Source organism: Hypomesus transpacificus, chromosome 3, assembly GCF_021917145.1.
Source record: "Hypomesus transpacificus isolate Combined female chromosome 3, fHypTra1, whole genome shotgun sequence".
Taxonomy (NCBI): Eukaryota; Metazoa; Chordata; class Actinopteri; order Osmeriformes; family Osmeridae; genus Hypomesus; species Hypomesus transpacificus.
Window position 1 is genome coordinate 9,085,749 of NC_061062.1, and position 14,742 is coordinate 9,100,490.

A 14,742-nucleotide genomic window follows, 5' to 3' on the forward strand; every position below is an offset into this window, starting at 1 on the left:
ATGAGACAGCATCAAGTTCTTGTTCCGTTGGATGATAGTGCAGTTCTCTGTTTGTGTAAAATACAATTGTCTAGGCCTAAATGTTATGTTGTCCCCCTCACAATTTACGCTTTTGTTGGCATAAATTGTCTTAATTAAATATGCAATCTGTCCTTCTGTCTTTGTTTTACCTTGGAGCTACAGCGGACTGGGAGATTTAAGTATTTAGAAATAATGTTAGCCCTCTGAAGATCAGTTTGTTATGCCTGGATAATTTGAAATAAGATTTTAAGAACATTTAATGAACTTTCAGTGTTGTGGTATAGCTTTGTAATCTCAATATTAGGCATGTTTCCATTAAAGAGCAGCTTGGTTCCTTTGCTCAAATGAAAAGAATATAATAAAATAAAATATATTCAGCAAATCGAAGAACACCAAAGGCACTCAAGGCCTTCTTTAGACTCAATGGCTCAGATGTCGCTTTCCTGCTCAGGAAACATTTCAGTTTCCCTTGTTATACCTTTTGAGTTCAATGTTCAGTCAGTTTGTTTATCTTTTTGTCTGCTGCCATTCTTTGTGCATTCTTTCAGCGCCCCCTTTGCAGCAAACTCTGCTGTTTCCTGAGTTCGACCGAGACCGATGTGAAAGTTTCATGTATACAACGTGCTGGGGGTGGCAAATAGCCAGCAAAGGACGAACAAGACGGAGACGTTCATGCATTTTGATGGAGACCTGAAGCAACACATCACACCCAATAAAGCATTGTCTGTCTCCGTCCGGAGGTGGAAGAAGCCTGTCTGTTTGGCTGAGGGGCTCTGACAAGCAGGGGCTCACCTGACTTATGTGCCTTGTCCTTGGGGAAGCTCTGCACTTCCTCAGCCAGCCAGGAGAAGTTCCAGTAGCCTCTGGGAACGCCTGCATCTGTCCTTCCAGCCAATGGCTCACCTGTGACAAAGAAATAAAGAAAAAACATGTCAATAATTTGTCTACAAGGCATCATTAAAAAGCATTGGACGTTAATGTCTATAAACAGCGGAGTTGACCAACGTGTCAAAGTATGGTGGAGGTCAGTGTTGTAGTCAAGTCACTATCCAAACCGAGACCAAGTTATGACCAAGACTACAGCGTATCAAGATCGAGACCAAGACTTTGAGGGGTTGAGAATAAGACCAGTTCATTTCTTACAAAACTGAAATAACAGTCTTAGCACGTAATCGTTAATAATAAGTCGGAGCGGTGTGCAGATGACTAACGTTTAACTATGGTTGGTTGCATTCCAGGGCAGGGTCCAACACAGACCTGCCCTGAAATCCACCCCCCCCCCCCCCCTCTAAAATGTATGTTCTGTAATTTAAAAACAGACACTCTAAAGGATACTTTCTTGTCTGTCTTTTTATTTGTGAGGCCATGCTACACTGTGTTTTGAAGTACTTTGAATGCTCTCACTATTTAACTTTGATGGCATTGTTTATTTCAAAAGGAACACTTTTGTTGATCATCTGCGTAGTATGACACAGATGTTCAGTCATCTTAATGACTTTGAATAGTCAAATTAAGAATAGCTTCCTTCAACACTGAATTAAATGACACAGTAAACTTCCATCTAATCCCATTATTGTGAGGGTTGTGGTGTGTTATTTGCATAAAATACCTGTTGTGTGGTCTCCTCTGACAGAGTTCAAAGCCACATACCCCCCAGACAAAATCTGATAAAGTCACTACCAAAGGATTTATGATGCAGAGCACGAGAGCAGAGCAAATCCGTTTGTACCCATACAAAGTGGGTATAGGATATCAATATCTAGGATAATTATCTGGTTTCTCTGATTCTGCTTGTGCCTTTCTCCTCCTCTCCAAATCGAGTCATGGACTAATTAATTTGGCACCTTAGTATGGGCCTCCAGTCTTGTAGACTGAAAATTATGAACTACCTGACCTCATCATCACCCAACCACACGTCCATATCTTTGCCCCCTCCCAATTTTTCTCTCTCTCTCTCTTTTTTTAAATTTTTTTTTTAATAATTTTTCCTTCGTTGTCTTCTGTCCTCAAAGAAATTAGCATGGCACACTATCTGAAAATCTGGCTCCTTTGGAGCTGTCTTGGTGGACAAAATGAGTAAATACTTTATCGTTTCAAATGAACCCTATAAATAGATTGATCGTAAACACAGAGAGTCCATTCGAGTCTCTCGTGGAGAACTTGATGTGTCCTTCAAGTTCTCCTTCCTTCAGCTCATTCGTTTTTCTGTTTTTTCTCTCCATCAACACATCTGTGTCAAAGAATCAAATATTCTCTGAGAGTATTCTATGCTGGTCCATGTCAGTGTGGATATTTTACTAATGTCTCGGTAGTTACCTTCTTTTCCTCCTTAGGTCATGTCTAGACATTCATCTCCTTTATTTTGTATCTGTCTCCCCAAAAAATGACAGCTTTCACATTAACACAAGGTTCTTCTCCATTTTCACTCCATCCATACACCTCACGTCATCCAGTCTTAAGGTTTCCTCCCTCTCTATAATATTTTCAGTATAATTGCTGAAGAAAAGGCCTCAACACACCCCTATACACCACTCTGACAGGATCCCCCCCCCCCCCCCCCAACGTTTTTTGTAAATTGGTAGAATGATGTCTTATCTCTATTTAAATCCCCCTCTGTGCTGTCGTTTTAAAAACCATGCCAACCTATGCTTTTTGGTTTTACTGAAAGGAAGAATGAGCATGAATGAATGAATGAATGTGAAATGAATGAGTGAATGAGTCAGCGAAAGGGAGGTGCCTCGCTAGTAGATGTGGAGCTTGAGAGGCTGGTATATTGTATAGGAATATTGCATTTAGGTTACTGGCTACTGACTAGATTTAGTGATAGCGATGGTGATTGGATTAGCTGATGAATATCAGGTGTGTAGTCGAAGGAGTGAGTTGTGGTGTGATCTCCTTACCCAGAACCTCCGTTTTATCCAACTGAATATGTCTATGGATTAGTAAACCGTACGCCGATATATATAACCCTACCATTATACACACAAAAGCCTCACACACATATCATGATTGGGAAAACTTTTGGGGTTACCATTAAATGTGGAGAGGAGAAAGGAAGCACGCTGAAGGTACATGACGCATTTGGTGCTCGTAGGCTTTGTGTTCACCATGGAGCAGCCGTGCAGAAATGAAACCAATTACCCACAGAGACAGAGGCAGGGGAGAGGTGCACAGAGAGAGTGCCTGTTACCGAACTCCCACAGCAAACGACCAAACTGGGAGACTTAAGTGAGGTGTTTTTTTGGGATTGCCTGCACACACATTATGAATGGGCGTGAAGGTGTAGGCTTTCTAACAAGCAATATCACAGAGAGCACATATTCCCATACAGCTGCTCCTAAACCAATCTAAACCCATAAAGAAAGATTACAGGAAAACTCAGGGAGAAAAATGGAAGAAACCATTACTTCTTTTTCTTCTTGGGAGGGCACCACCACGCATGGCAGAAGCGTAATCTGAGTTATTTTCTGTTTGGTTGAGTTGGCCATATGGCCATTTTAAACAGCTTATTACAGTATTAGACACTGAACTTCAATAGTGTCTCAGTAGAGCTCATGTACAAATAAAATGCAGGCCATTTTTATAAGTAAGCTTCCATGTCGGTTCACAACACTGAAGAGACATGATTGAGACAACAAAAAAACAACGGCGGACTCCGTATAAAGAATGCAGAGTCCCATCTACTGCAAGGACGAGGTACGAGAGGCATCCCACAGCTTCTCTGCGTACATTTTAAAACCTAGAGAATCCAGTCACAATCACCCTTTTTTCTAATTAAAGATTTTCCAAGGGATACATACATTACTGCCTTAATAAATTGATTACCTGTCCTGACTCTGACGGGTCATTAAACGCTCATCAAAGTCCAATGGCAAAACGGTCTGACTAGTGGGTTTGGTATGGCACCTCTGTTCCACCATGAAAGAGAGCATCGATCTGCTTAGAGCTCTGACTTTTGTTGAAAGAATACCTTTCTCCAGGCTCTACACCAATTCTACACCCGTCTCATGACACCGCTGCATGCTTTTACACCTCACTTCTGTCTGCATACCTGCACACACACACACACACACACACACACACAAATATACTGCATTGTACATACATTGCATACATTGTCAAGAATACCCTTCACACTCTATACTGATTGATATACGCTGCTGACACATGTAGTTAACGTGTCACATTGAGATGAGTTCCTCCATCCAATCAATTTAGTGTCACTTCCAGTACCAAATGATTCATGTGTAGGAGGCTGTTACTCAAAGCTAAGGTTAACACAAGAACGTTATTTTTAAATCAAGTTTGTCAGTTATTGTTACAAGTAAATAACAGGTGCAGTACTTAATGCCTGTATAAAAAAGGGGGGGGGCTGTGTTGCCATGAGGATCCTTGTATTTATTGAGTCATTAAAACCATGTGCACAAACCCAAGGCTATATTGTATCCTGTAAACTCTTGTCGAGAAGACGGTAGTCAGTACAGAACAAAAACACACCATCAAGTGCCCATGATGCAGTTTCAGGGCCGTTCGTATTCCTCACAACTGCAGATGAAACTTACTTTTCACAGAGCACAATGGTTTATACAGAAAATTTACTGATTGCGGCATAAGCAAAAAAAAAAAATTGGAGTGACAAACAAAAAAACCTTACTATACTTGAAATAAAGGCTATGCCAAATACCTTTGTTGTTATATTCCAATAATAATAATGTCTCAAATAGCATGTGCGCAGTTTATCAAATAAAGAGAAGGCTGCAACATCTCACCTGCCAAATAATCTAAATGAGTTTGTAGGAATATAGGACACCTAAATCAACAACCAAACCACACGCTCAGCCATTCCCAAAAGCATTTACCATCTCTGTGAAGACAACCACCTCTCAAATATTCCTTGTGATGAAATATTTAACAGTCATTTGTTGCGTGCGCGCCGTACGTCTGGGATTCCCCCTGGACATCAGTGTGAGTTGACATGTGTTCAAACTTTCAAAGCCACGAGGTGATGTTTACATGCTCGGTGTTACACGCTTTGTTCGCCTTATTCCCCAGTCAAGCAGAGCAGTGGGAATGAAATGCATGTGTGATAGTAACAGAAATGTCAACACCGTGTCTCTTTGGGATTATATTTTTCTCCGAGCTGTTGCTACTTCTTCTTCAGGCAAGCCTTGTATGAATTTGCCATCCAAAAGGCAGGTTCTCTGACGGTACCCTAATTGAGGCATGATCCTTTGGATCACAGAGGTACAACGCAGAGATACACTTCAGGAAACTAAAACACAACAACACATATGTAACTGACACATATTTCATTAGTCTGCTAGATTAATAATCACTCCAGATATGCATTGCAATCTTTCAGAACTTCCATTCCATATACCGTGGTATGTCAGACAATGGTTTCACGTGTCCTCCCGTTACAGTGTCTGACACTGGATGGGGTACACTACATCGGTTTGTGTCCCGTTGAACAATATCTAAACTAGCATGTTCTTCTGACTAATCTGTCTGCACAAACATCTGCACAATGAGAGAGAGATGTCAACATTGGATGACATTTCATCTCAGTAGACTAGCACATTTGGTTCTGAATTCCATAGACTGACGAGATAGATTTCTCACATATGTATTAATCATTCATCAAAGCACTTGATTCAAAGCATTTCCTGGTATTGTAGGCACACAGGGTGGGGTGCAGCATAATTAAAGGTGAAAAATGTTATTTCATACTGGCAATACGCATAGCACACAAGATCAGAAGAATGTCTGTGATAGGTGCATAACAGCAGTAGCGCACAACACAGGCTGCTGATTAGAGCAGATATTACTTACACATTCCAAAGTCCCCTGTTCAATCATGGAAAAAATGTATTCTGCATCCTGGCGATTTTTGCAGAATGCAAGCCTGCGTGCAAGGACCTGCCCTTGCCATAGAAATGCTTTTTGTTGGCGTGGTTGGCAGAAGAGCAGGTTAAAGGAAAGGGAAAACTGAGTTTGCTGATTGCAGTGATTATAAGTTAGGAAATGGACCAGGTCAGGAAATATGACAGGTCTAGAACTGGCAAAGTACTGACAACAAGCTGACTGACACTATCCATTGTAAAAAATCAATAAAATAATTATATGTATTTAGCCAGACACTGTGAAAAAGATTGAGGTGCTTTTGGGTCAGGGAATGAACCACAGTAACATCCGTTTACAGGCACGTGTATAACATGTCATCTAATTTTTTAAAGGTTTTGATTCAAATCAGTCAACTTCCCAGCAGAGACAAATACATAACTTAATGAAGTACTTGAGGCTGTATATTTCTGTGTGTGGTCTATTTCTATGTGAAGTGTAGGGAGGGTGTAACAGCTACTTACACAAGCCTGTATGTTTGTAAAAATGGCTGGGAATATGTCCTTCCCTCAAGTCCACCCACTAGTATGAAGAAGATTGATTCTTGCAATTTTGTTTTTGCCAGAATGTTAATAGGTGAGTTGATAATGAGTTGACGTGGAGGAAGGAACTTAGAATAGATGTCTGATTTACCATCTTAATTTTAATTACTTGCGAGAGCAAGGCAAGTTCCTTTTTAATCGATTAAGGTAGCATTTGTTCCGCATACAAAGTTCAGAGTGAATTGCCATAAACACACCATACCGCTGGTTATTGACAAAACAGTCAGAGCATTGTTGACCTTTGCCTCAGGTGCTTACAAACAGCACATTAAAAACAAAAACCTTCTCCAACTCACTTCTCCCTACAATATGTTGTCACACTGGAATAGGATTGTTCTTTAATTTGACATTTAGTGTGTTTAGGGGTGTGTGAGCTTGTGTGTGTGTGTGAGTTTGTGTGTGTGTGTGTGTGTGTTTGCATGCAAATGGATAAACAATCAAGCAATCACTATTCATCAATAAAGCGCAGTGGCGCAGTATGAAAGTGAAAGTGATTTACCATGACGCATCCTGACACACATACACACACACATACACCCCCCCTCGCCCCGCCCTGTAATCGCAAAGTTAATGTTATGCGAGCATGCTTTTAAAAAGTGAACAGCCACTCCATAAATCTGAGCCCCTGTAGCTTGACCTGCCATCTCTGGTTCTCTCTCTGATTCTCTCACCCACACAAATGCACACATATACAAACTCTGTCTCTCCCTGGCTCACGTAATCACCCTTTGTCTGTTTCCAGCACTCTTCTTTTCCCTCTCTCAGTTCCTCCCTCTCTCATCTCTCCCTCCAACTCTCGCTTTCTCTCCCTTCGCATGGGAAAACCTTTAGAAGACCACTACCTTTGTTGTCACCTGTCGTAATGTCAACCACTCTAACACAGCCTTCCATAAAGAGGACGCTCCCTATTTCTTAAGCTTTGTCCCACAAGGACGTTTTTTCTAGAGAGGGCTCTCCAAACCTGAACCAAAAAGTGACAGATTTGTGCAAGGTGGACTTTTGAGGAGGACGGATATCTACATGGAAGTTACCGGCATCCAGACACACCAAAACAAATCCACACAAGAAGGGGGGTGTCTGTGTACCTGATACCTGTGTCTGTTCTTGCATGAGTGCTCTCCCTTGGTCTCCTTTCCCACGGTGTGCACTCGTTGTGTGTTTGTGTACATGTGCCAAGAGAGCCATAAACAGAGACAGTGTGTATGTAAAATGGGGCCCTCAAACGAGCACATTTATCGAGTAAAGGTTCTGTGTTTATGTCTATTGCTGGAGTATATGTATGCACGCCTCCCCTCCACTGGCTGACTGAGTGAGTTTGTTTGCACATCCCTCAACCGTTTATCGATCAGGCCCGGGGAGTTGCCAGGCTGTGCTTTGCCTCTCTGATTAACGCTGACTGAATATGCATCCTAATCGATGGTTTGAAAGCCTGTCGGGCAATCCAGGCCCCCCACCCTCCTCCTCAGAGTGCCCCCCTCTTGGCAGTGAAGCGACACCTTCTGAAAATACGAGACAATCCAATAGGAATGACGGTGTCATTGTGGGGGCCTGGCGTGGCCGTAGAAGGAACTTAATCCAACAATAATTACAAGACACTTACCAGCTATCATTGTGAAATGACTTGTCTAATTCTCCTAAAGCTGACCTGGGGATTTTGGAGGGGTTGGTTTACACAAGATCTAGAGAAGGATTTACGGATTTGGAGGGCAACAATTGTTAGCAGTCCAAATGCACTGACACGTTATGGATGGCTACAGTATGTTGATTGACCGTAAAATGAAGGCAGACAATGTAATTCACACACGTTTCCCACTTGGCAGTATTACCTCCGCCCTCTTCTGCCAACTCACTATGTTCAATCTCATGTCCACCGACATACAAACATGCATGACCACTGTCTCAAAACGGCACCTCATATCTTATTTGATGTGTTCATTTAGTAGACGCTTTTATCCAAAGCGACGTACTAATCGAACAGTGTAATACATAACAACGTGTTAATCCAATTTGGTTTAATGTATTGCATTCAATTCATTTTGTTCACAGCTAAATCAAAATATATCTGACAAGCATGTTGTAGTTCAGTCACAAACACAACCCTTATAAAAATCACATATTCAGGATTGGCTGACCACATTGTCGATCACGCGCTCCATTTTCAGTAATGAACAAACACAAGCTGTGAAGTGTAAATGACACAATCACACTTTGAGTCACACACGTACACACATAGACGCACAGACTGAATCAAGCACTCAATCATGCTTGCCACAAACACCATTTTAGACCGCCGTCCCAGTCTCTCCTGTGGCCTGGTCTCTGGTCAGCTGACGGGCGGTGTGATGTGCTGGAGAGAGCGCGAGGCACGCACGCAAATCACCTTCCCAGCATTTGTATGTGTGCATTCCTTCTGCGGTGCGGCTACACACACATACACACACACAGACGGACACATACACACGTGCATATCACCCTGCAACCTTCCCAGCACAACCCCCCCACACTTCCTCCAGAAAACACACGCCCCCACAGACTCCCTCCCGATGCTCCCGACAGCCATCATCATCACGGCGACCCCAGTGAAAGCAATCCACGACCCCAGGGTTTATCTCAGCAGCTTTGTTAACACCATCGACACAACAGAGCAAATCCCAGCGCCTGACGGCTAGGGCCTTGTGGGATAATACTGTGGCATTACACACACGTGCTCATTGCGAGCCAGAGCCTTCTTTGTATGGATTCCTGGAGGGGGTTATTTATTTTTGTCGTCTATCTATTGAACCATATAAACTAATACCTAATAAACAGGTACATTTAGTCATTTAGCAAACAGGTAGGATTAGATGGTTTTGTAAACGTTGGCATCATTGGTGGGGTCGAAACAGTGCTGTCAATAAGGGGCCTCAGTCCTGCGATTACAGCATACACATTCTGGAAAAAAGGGTGTCAAGTGCAGCCATTGATTTAGCTATGGTGCTCATGGTTAACGTGAGTTTGAGGATTATGAGTTACAGAAAATGATTACAAAAAATCGTGTGTGTTTCTGTACATTTGTTAGTGAGAAATAGAGGTGAAATAGCAGTGAAAGGGAAGGAGGGATTGCGCAAGGGGAGAAAAGGAGAGAGTGAGTGATTGAGTGAGTGAGAGAAAGATACTTCCAGTGTACCTCTTCAGCTTCAGCGATGAGTGGAATCTGATTCTGTGGAATCTAAGATCCTCTCATCCAGGTAAACGCAGCCACTAGTATGTGTGGTTGTTTGTGTGTCTCTGTGGAGATGTTTGAAATCACCTTGCCCAAGGGTACAGCACGGCTGATCAATAGCCTGGAGAATTGGTGCCAGAGAGTGTTAAGGGGTCAGACTACAGTATGTCTGCAGTGGCAGAGATACACCTTCCACAATAATGCGCTAGGAAGTAACAGTGCCCCCTGTTGAAATCCTGGGCAAAAATACTTTTATTTCTATGACGTACTTGGATTAAAAAAATTCCACCTTAACTGTCTTGATTCAGTGATTGGGGACACGGAGTAACACACAAAGTCAACCTCCTCTCATGCCAAGTGTGCAGAATACAGCAAATGCAGCTTTTTGTGGCTCTCGACCACAGTGCGAGGCAGTCATGTCTAAGGAAAGTTGATCTGCAATCTAGTCAGAAGTTGCTGAGTCTGCCCGTAAGTCGTCGTCCCCCCCACCCTCATACACTGGCACCCCTATCCCACTCCATCCACACGAGACCCCTCGCACACACACATTACCCACCCCTACCAACCCCCCACTCCCATTTCTGTTTGACATTTATGCTCTCTCTGAGTCATAAAACTGCCAGCCTGTCCTTGCACACCTTGGATCCGCTGATGCGTTTGATAGGCACTGCCTTCAGTCTGACATTATTTGGCTCATTTTTCATCTGTCCTGCTTACTTGCCGGGAACACACTATGTATGTGTGAGTGTTGAAGTGTGTGTGTGTGTGTGTGTGTGTGTGTATGTATGAGTGTTGCGGTGTGTGCATGTGTGTGTCCATGTGCTTGGGTGGAAGGGCAGGGAAGACAACATGTGTGTTGTGTGTACATGTAGATGGCAGGGCTGCCAACTTTTCCAAAAACCTTGGCCGAGCTTTCGCGAGCTTCACTCCCCCCCAAGGCGAGTTTACACGGCTGTTTGCGCGTCAATGTTGCTTCACTCGGTTAACCTGTGTGTCCTCCGTTACTGTTTACAACATTAACTTGGCTATTTATTTGGTGTTGCCTTTTCAGCGTGAGATATACAAGGTGTGGCGTGAGAGTGTGAGAATTGGTTGAAATGCGTGTGTTGGCAACTCTGAAATGGGTGTGTATGTGTGAGTACATTTGGGCTGGTGATAGACTATTGTGTTGTCTTCCCATGACTCTGTAGCCCTACACATCATCAGACTTTCTGCTAATTCTCTGAAGAGACTCTCCGATTTTTTCCTTCTACATTTGATTGTGAGACAGAAAACAACCTAGCTAGCTGTGCACACCTTAAATATTGTAAGGAGGGTTTGGAAAATAAACTTGGAGCCTTTTGAATGGAGCTAAACAATACAGAATGCATGAAAGAATGCATGATCTCGTGCAATTATCTGCTGCAGGCAAGCCCTTATACCAGGTGGCAATTTCCGCAGGGTCAGACTCACAAAGGGGGAGGTGGACTCCAATCCTTTTCGTGTATGTTTGACTGATAGGCCATAGCAGGCCTAACACAATGGGATGAGGAGAGTGTATTGAAAGCAGGTAATCATGGTCATTGGTAGTTTATTCTGTGCTGTTTAGCTGTCTACTGAGACAAAAACGCAGCAGAAAACAGACGTCAGAGGAAATGATCATTTTTCCGCGTGCTTGTGCACTCCAATAGTGATGGACTGGTTTATCTGGTGAAGAGGAGTTGGCGTGAGTGAAATAGGGGGATGATTCAGGGTGATTGGGCCGTATTTATAAATTTTTTCTTTCAATTCAACTTCAATCAATATTTGGTATTTTTGTTAGGTTCTTCCATCCATTCTTTTCTGATCTTTCTTTCTGGGTCTCTCTGTCAGTTTATATGTCTCTCTTCTCTCACTCTCTTTCTCGTGGTACTTCTCTTTTCATCCAACTTGTCTTTTTTCTCTCCTATCGCAGAATGGATATTTCTGCGTGTGCATGTGTGTTATCTTGTTCTGCTTTATTGAGAGGACTTCAATGTGTGCTGGGGAGGCCTGTTTGGTTTGTTTCATTTGGGGTCTTAACATACTTGTTTAAAGCTGATGTAATGGCACAGTGAGTTTTCATGTGTCCGTGAGGCAAAAGTCTCCACCATTTCACTGGACTCTCCCTCTTTCTCTCACCTCTGCTCTTCACCACTGTGTCGGTTCTTGTCTTGACAATCCCCTCCACTAACACCACATCACCCATGATGCAGCAGGAAGTGCTTGCTCCCCAGTTTATTTGTCATTTCAGCGCAGCAGGAAGAAAAATGCCGCCTAAGCACCGGCACTTCAGTGATTAAGGTGATATTGACGACTAAATTAATTCCTGATTGGTTCTCTGCTGGAGGGTGGGAGTTGGTGGGAGGGGGTTGCCCTGCCTCTCAAACTGAAGCAATTCCTTCACTAAAGATTGTTCAACAATTACTTTCCTTACCCCCCCCCTATCTTCCATCAATTTTCTCCCTTCGCTCTCTGGAATGGGGAGAACATTTGCCTGAAAGCGTGTAATTGTTCTCAAACTTCTTAACCTTGAAAGTGGCTGGGTATAATTTTACCTTTATTTTACAGCGAAAGAGAGAGAGAGAAATTGATTAATTAAGATCCCTCTCTCTCCCTCTCTCCCTCTCTCCCTCTCTCTCTCCAGTGTACAGCCATAGCCAAAAGCTGCGACAAATCTATATTTTGTAAGGTTTGCTGCTAATTTTTGCATAAATATAAACAATAAATATAACAATGAATACATGCAAAGAGCATCTCTTTTTATAACTGTGTGCTTTTAAAATCCATGATAGTGATTTCACCTGACTAGTACTCGAGTACTAGTTCACACTTTCCTATGTGCTGATAATATGAAAATGTGGGGTTTTTTGGCCAATGAAGCTTTTATCTCAAATGCATCGGATCACTGCACAATAATCCAGAAACGACGTGCATCTACACCACAACGACTGAAGCAGCTAATTTTGCAAAACGCAAATACCTTGGTTATGACTGCACCCGTCTCTACCACTCTCTATCTCGCCCTCTTCTCTCTTTCTTTCTCTCACTCTCTCTCTCTCTCTCTGTCACCAGCATGACATGTCAGCCGGAATCAGTCAACCTCTGTCGGTGAAAAAGATGCCAAATGCCAGCGTGTTCACTATCGTGTGGCGCTCACCCCCTTCACACGGAGGACTGGGGCTGAGAGGCAGCATACAATCTCTGTAATAATACCTTCAAGGCACAATGTCAATGCTTTGCACCAAGGGATACAGATGAGAAAGGTGTCATTGGTGGTGGCTTGTCACTGAGTAGGCGATGACTGCTTAAGCATACGGGGCTGGAACACAAACAACAGGACAGGCACTGAGAGTGTTTGCAAACAGAGATGTGAAAAATACAGTTTGACATCCAGATCATCAGTTCAGTACATGAAAGATGCTGGTAAACACAACTAAATAAAGATTTGGCCCATAGAAGTTAGTCTCTCTTTCTCTGTTGCTAACTGGCACCCCCTCCCCCGCCTCCATCTTGCCCTGTCACACACACTCACAAACAGTTAAATTGTTAGTAAAATATGTATTACTCAGAGAAGTGCCTGTCATAACTGAGCTGGTCGCACTTTACCTGACAAACAAAACGGTGGCCCGTTGACTTTGTAATTCTGCTTTCATGTTGAGAGTCAAATTGAGAGCTGGTCCTGAAAGTCATAGGCTTTGTAGATTAATTATTTTAATTAAATTATTGTAGATTATTTCTTTTCTTAAATCGGTTTTAAAGCCTCCCAAATGTGTATTGATCTAAGATACAAGGAACATTCTTAAATGATGAGAAAGGGTGAGCATAATTTATGAATGAATTCAAGCACTTATTTTGTTACGTTTTTTGATAGCTTCACACAGATACACTCCACCCCACCCCATCCCCATAAAGGTTGCCAAGTTTCACTTTGAGTATTTTCATACCCTGTGCAAATATAACATCTAACTAAAAAAAACTAAGTTGACACTTCTTGCAATATTTTATTTGTAACCCCTTTTCCCCTCCACTTTCTGCTTTCCTTTGCGTCTCTGACTGCAGGGAAATGCCTCAGTCCAGGACTCATCACATGCCAAGCCGGCAAAGTCAGCATGAATGTTGTATATGGAAGAGAGTATTGTATTGCGACTGCAGATTTATAGACTCCAGACAGAGCCAAGACAGTCTTTCCCGACTCGCCTTCATAAGCATACAGAGGAGACAGAGGCGAGAACAGGGCATAGGATCCGGAATGTTCTGATGCAATGTGTTTCAACTACTGCAGCAGCCCAGACGTCAGCTGAAACATTTATACTTATTTATGTTCTTTAATTTGCAGTGATCACCGCTCTTAATGATTTTATTTTTTATAATGTGCCAAACCAAAGATTTTGTCCAAATGAAATGTATTATATAGTTTGGTCAGGTCATTGATTTGCAGGTCATAAGTGTCTACGAGTCGTTCTTTCCAGAGCGGTAAATTTTAAGTATAACACCCATGGTCCAAAAGTGCTGATGAGAAAAATGTAGAAATCCTGTCCTAAAATTAAAGAAATTAATCATCCACTGTTCAGAAGATGTATAGGCTTAGGGAGTTTTGGGGAGGGAATGGTAAAATTTTAAAGAGGCGGTGCCACTTGAAAAGCTTGCTCCTTAGATTAGAGGAAGAGAGAGAGGAATGAACACTACGTATACTGATAATGTTGTTTACCCCAAATCAAACTAGAAAATGGTTTCATCAATACCTTCTATGGTGTACAAAGGCTGCTCAGTCACTATGCATCTCTACGACTACCAGTATACATTCACGACCAACACAACTGCATCCTGGAGTTCTTTCAGTCCAACTCCAATATATTGTCATCATAATCGTATCTAGTCTAAGGTTTCAGCATCTGCAAATCATGTGGAACGAGCTTCCTGGACCTGACACACTGAAACACCATCGCACATTCCCTTTGAAGGGATATCTTTTTTGGGGGCAGTAAACATGCCTGTTGTGTCAAGGAGCTGTTGGAGCCACACTCTGTTGTCAGAGCACCCCAGAAAAGAGTAGGTCATCAACAGAAATGTAAACAA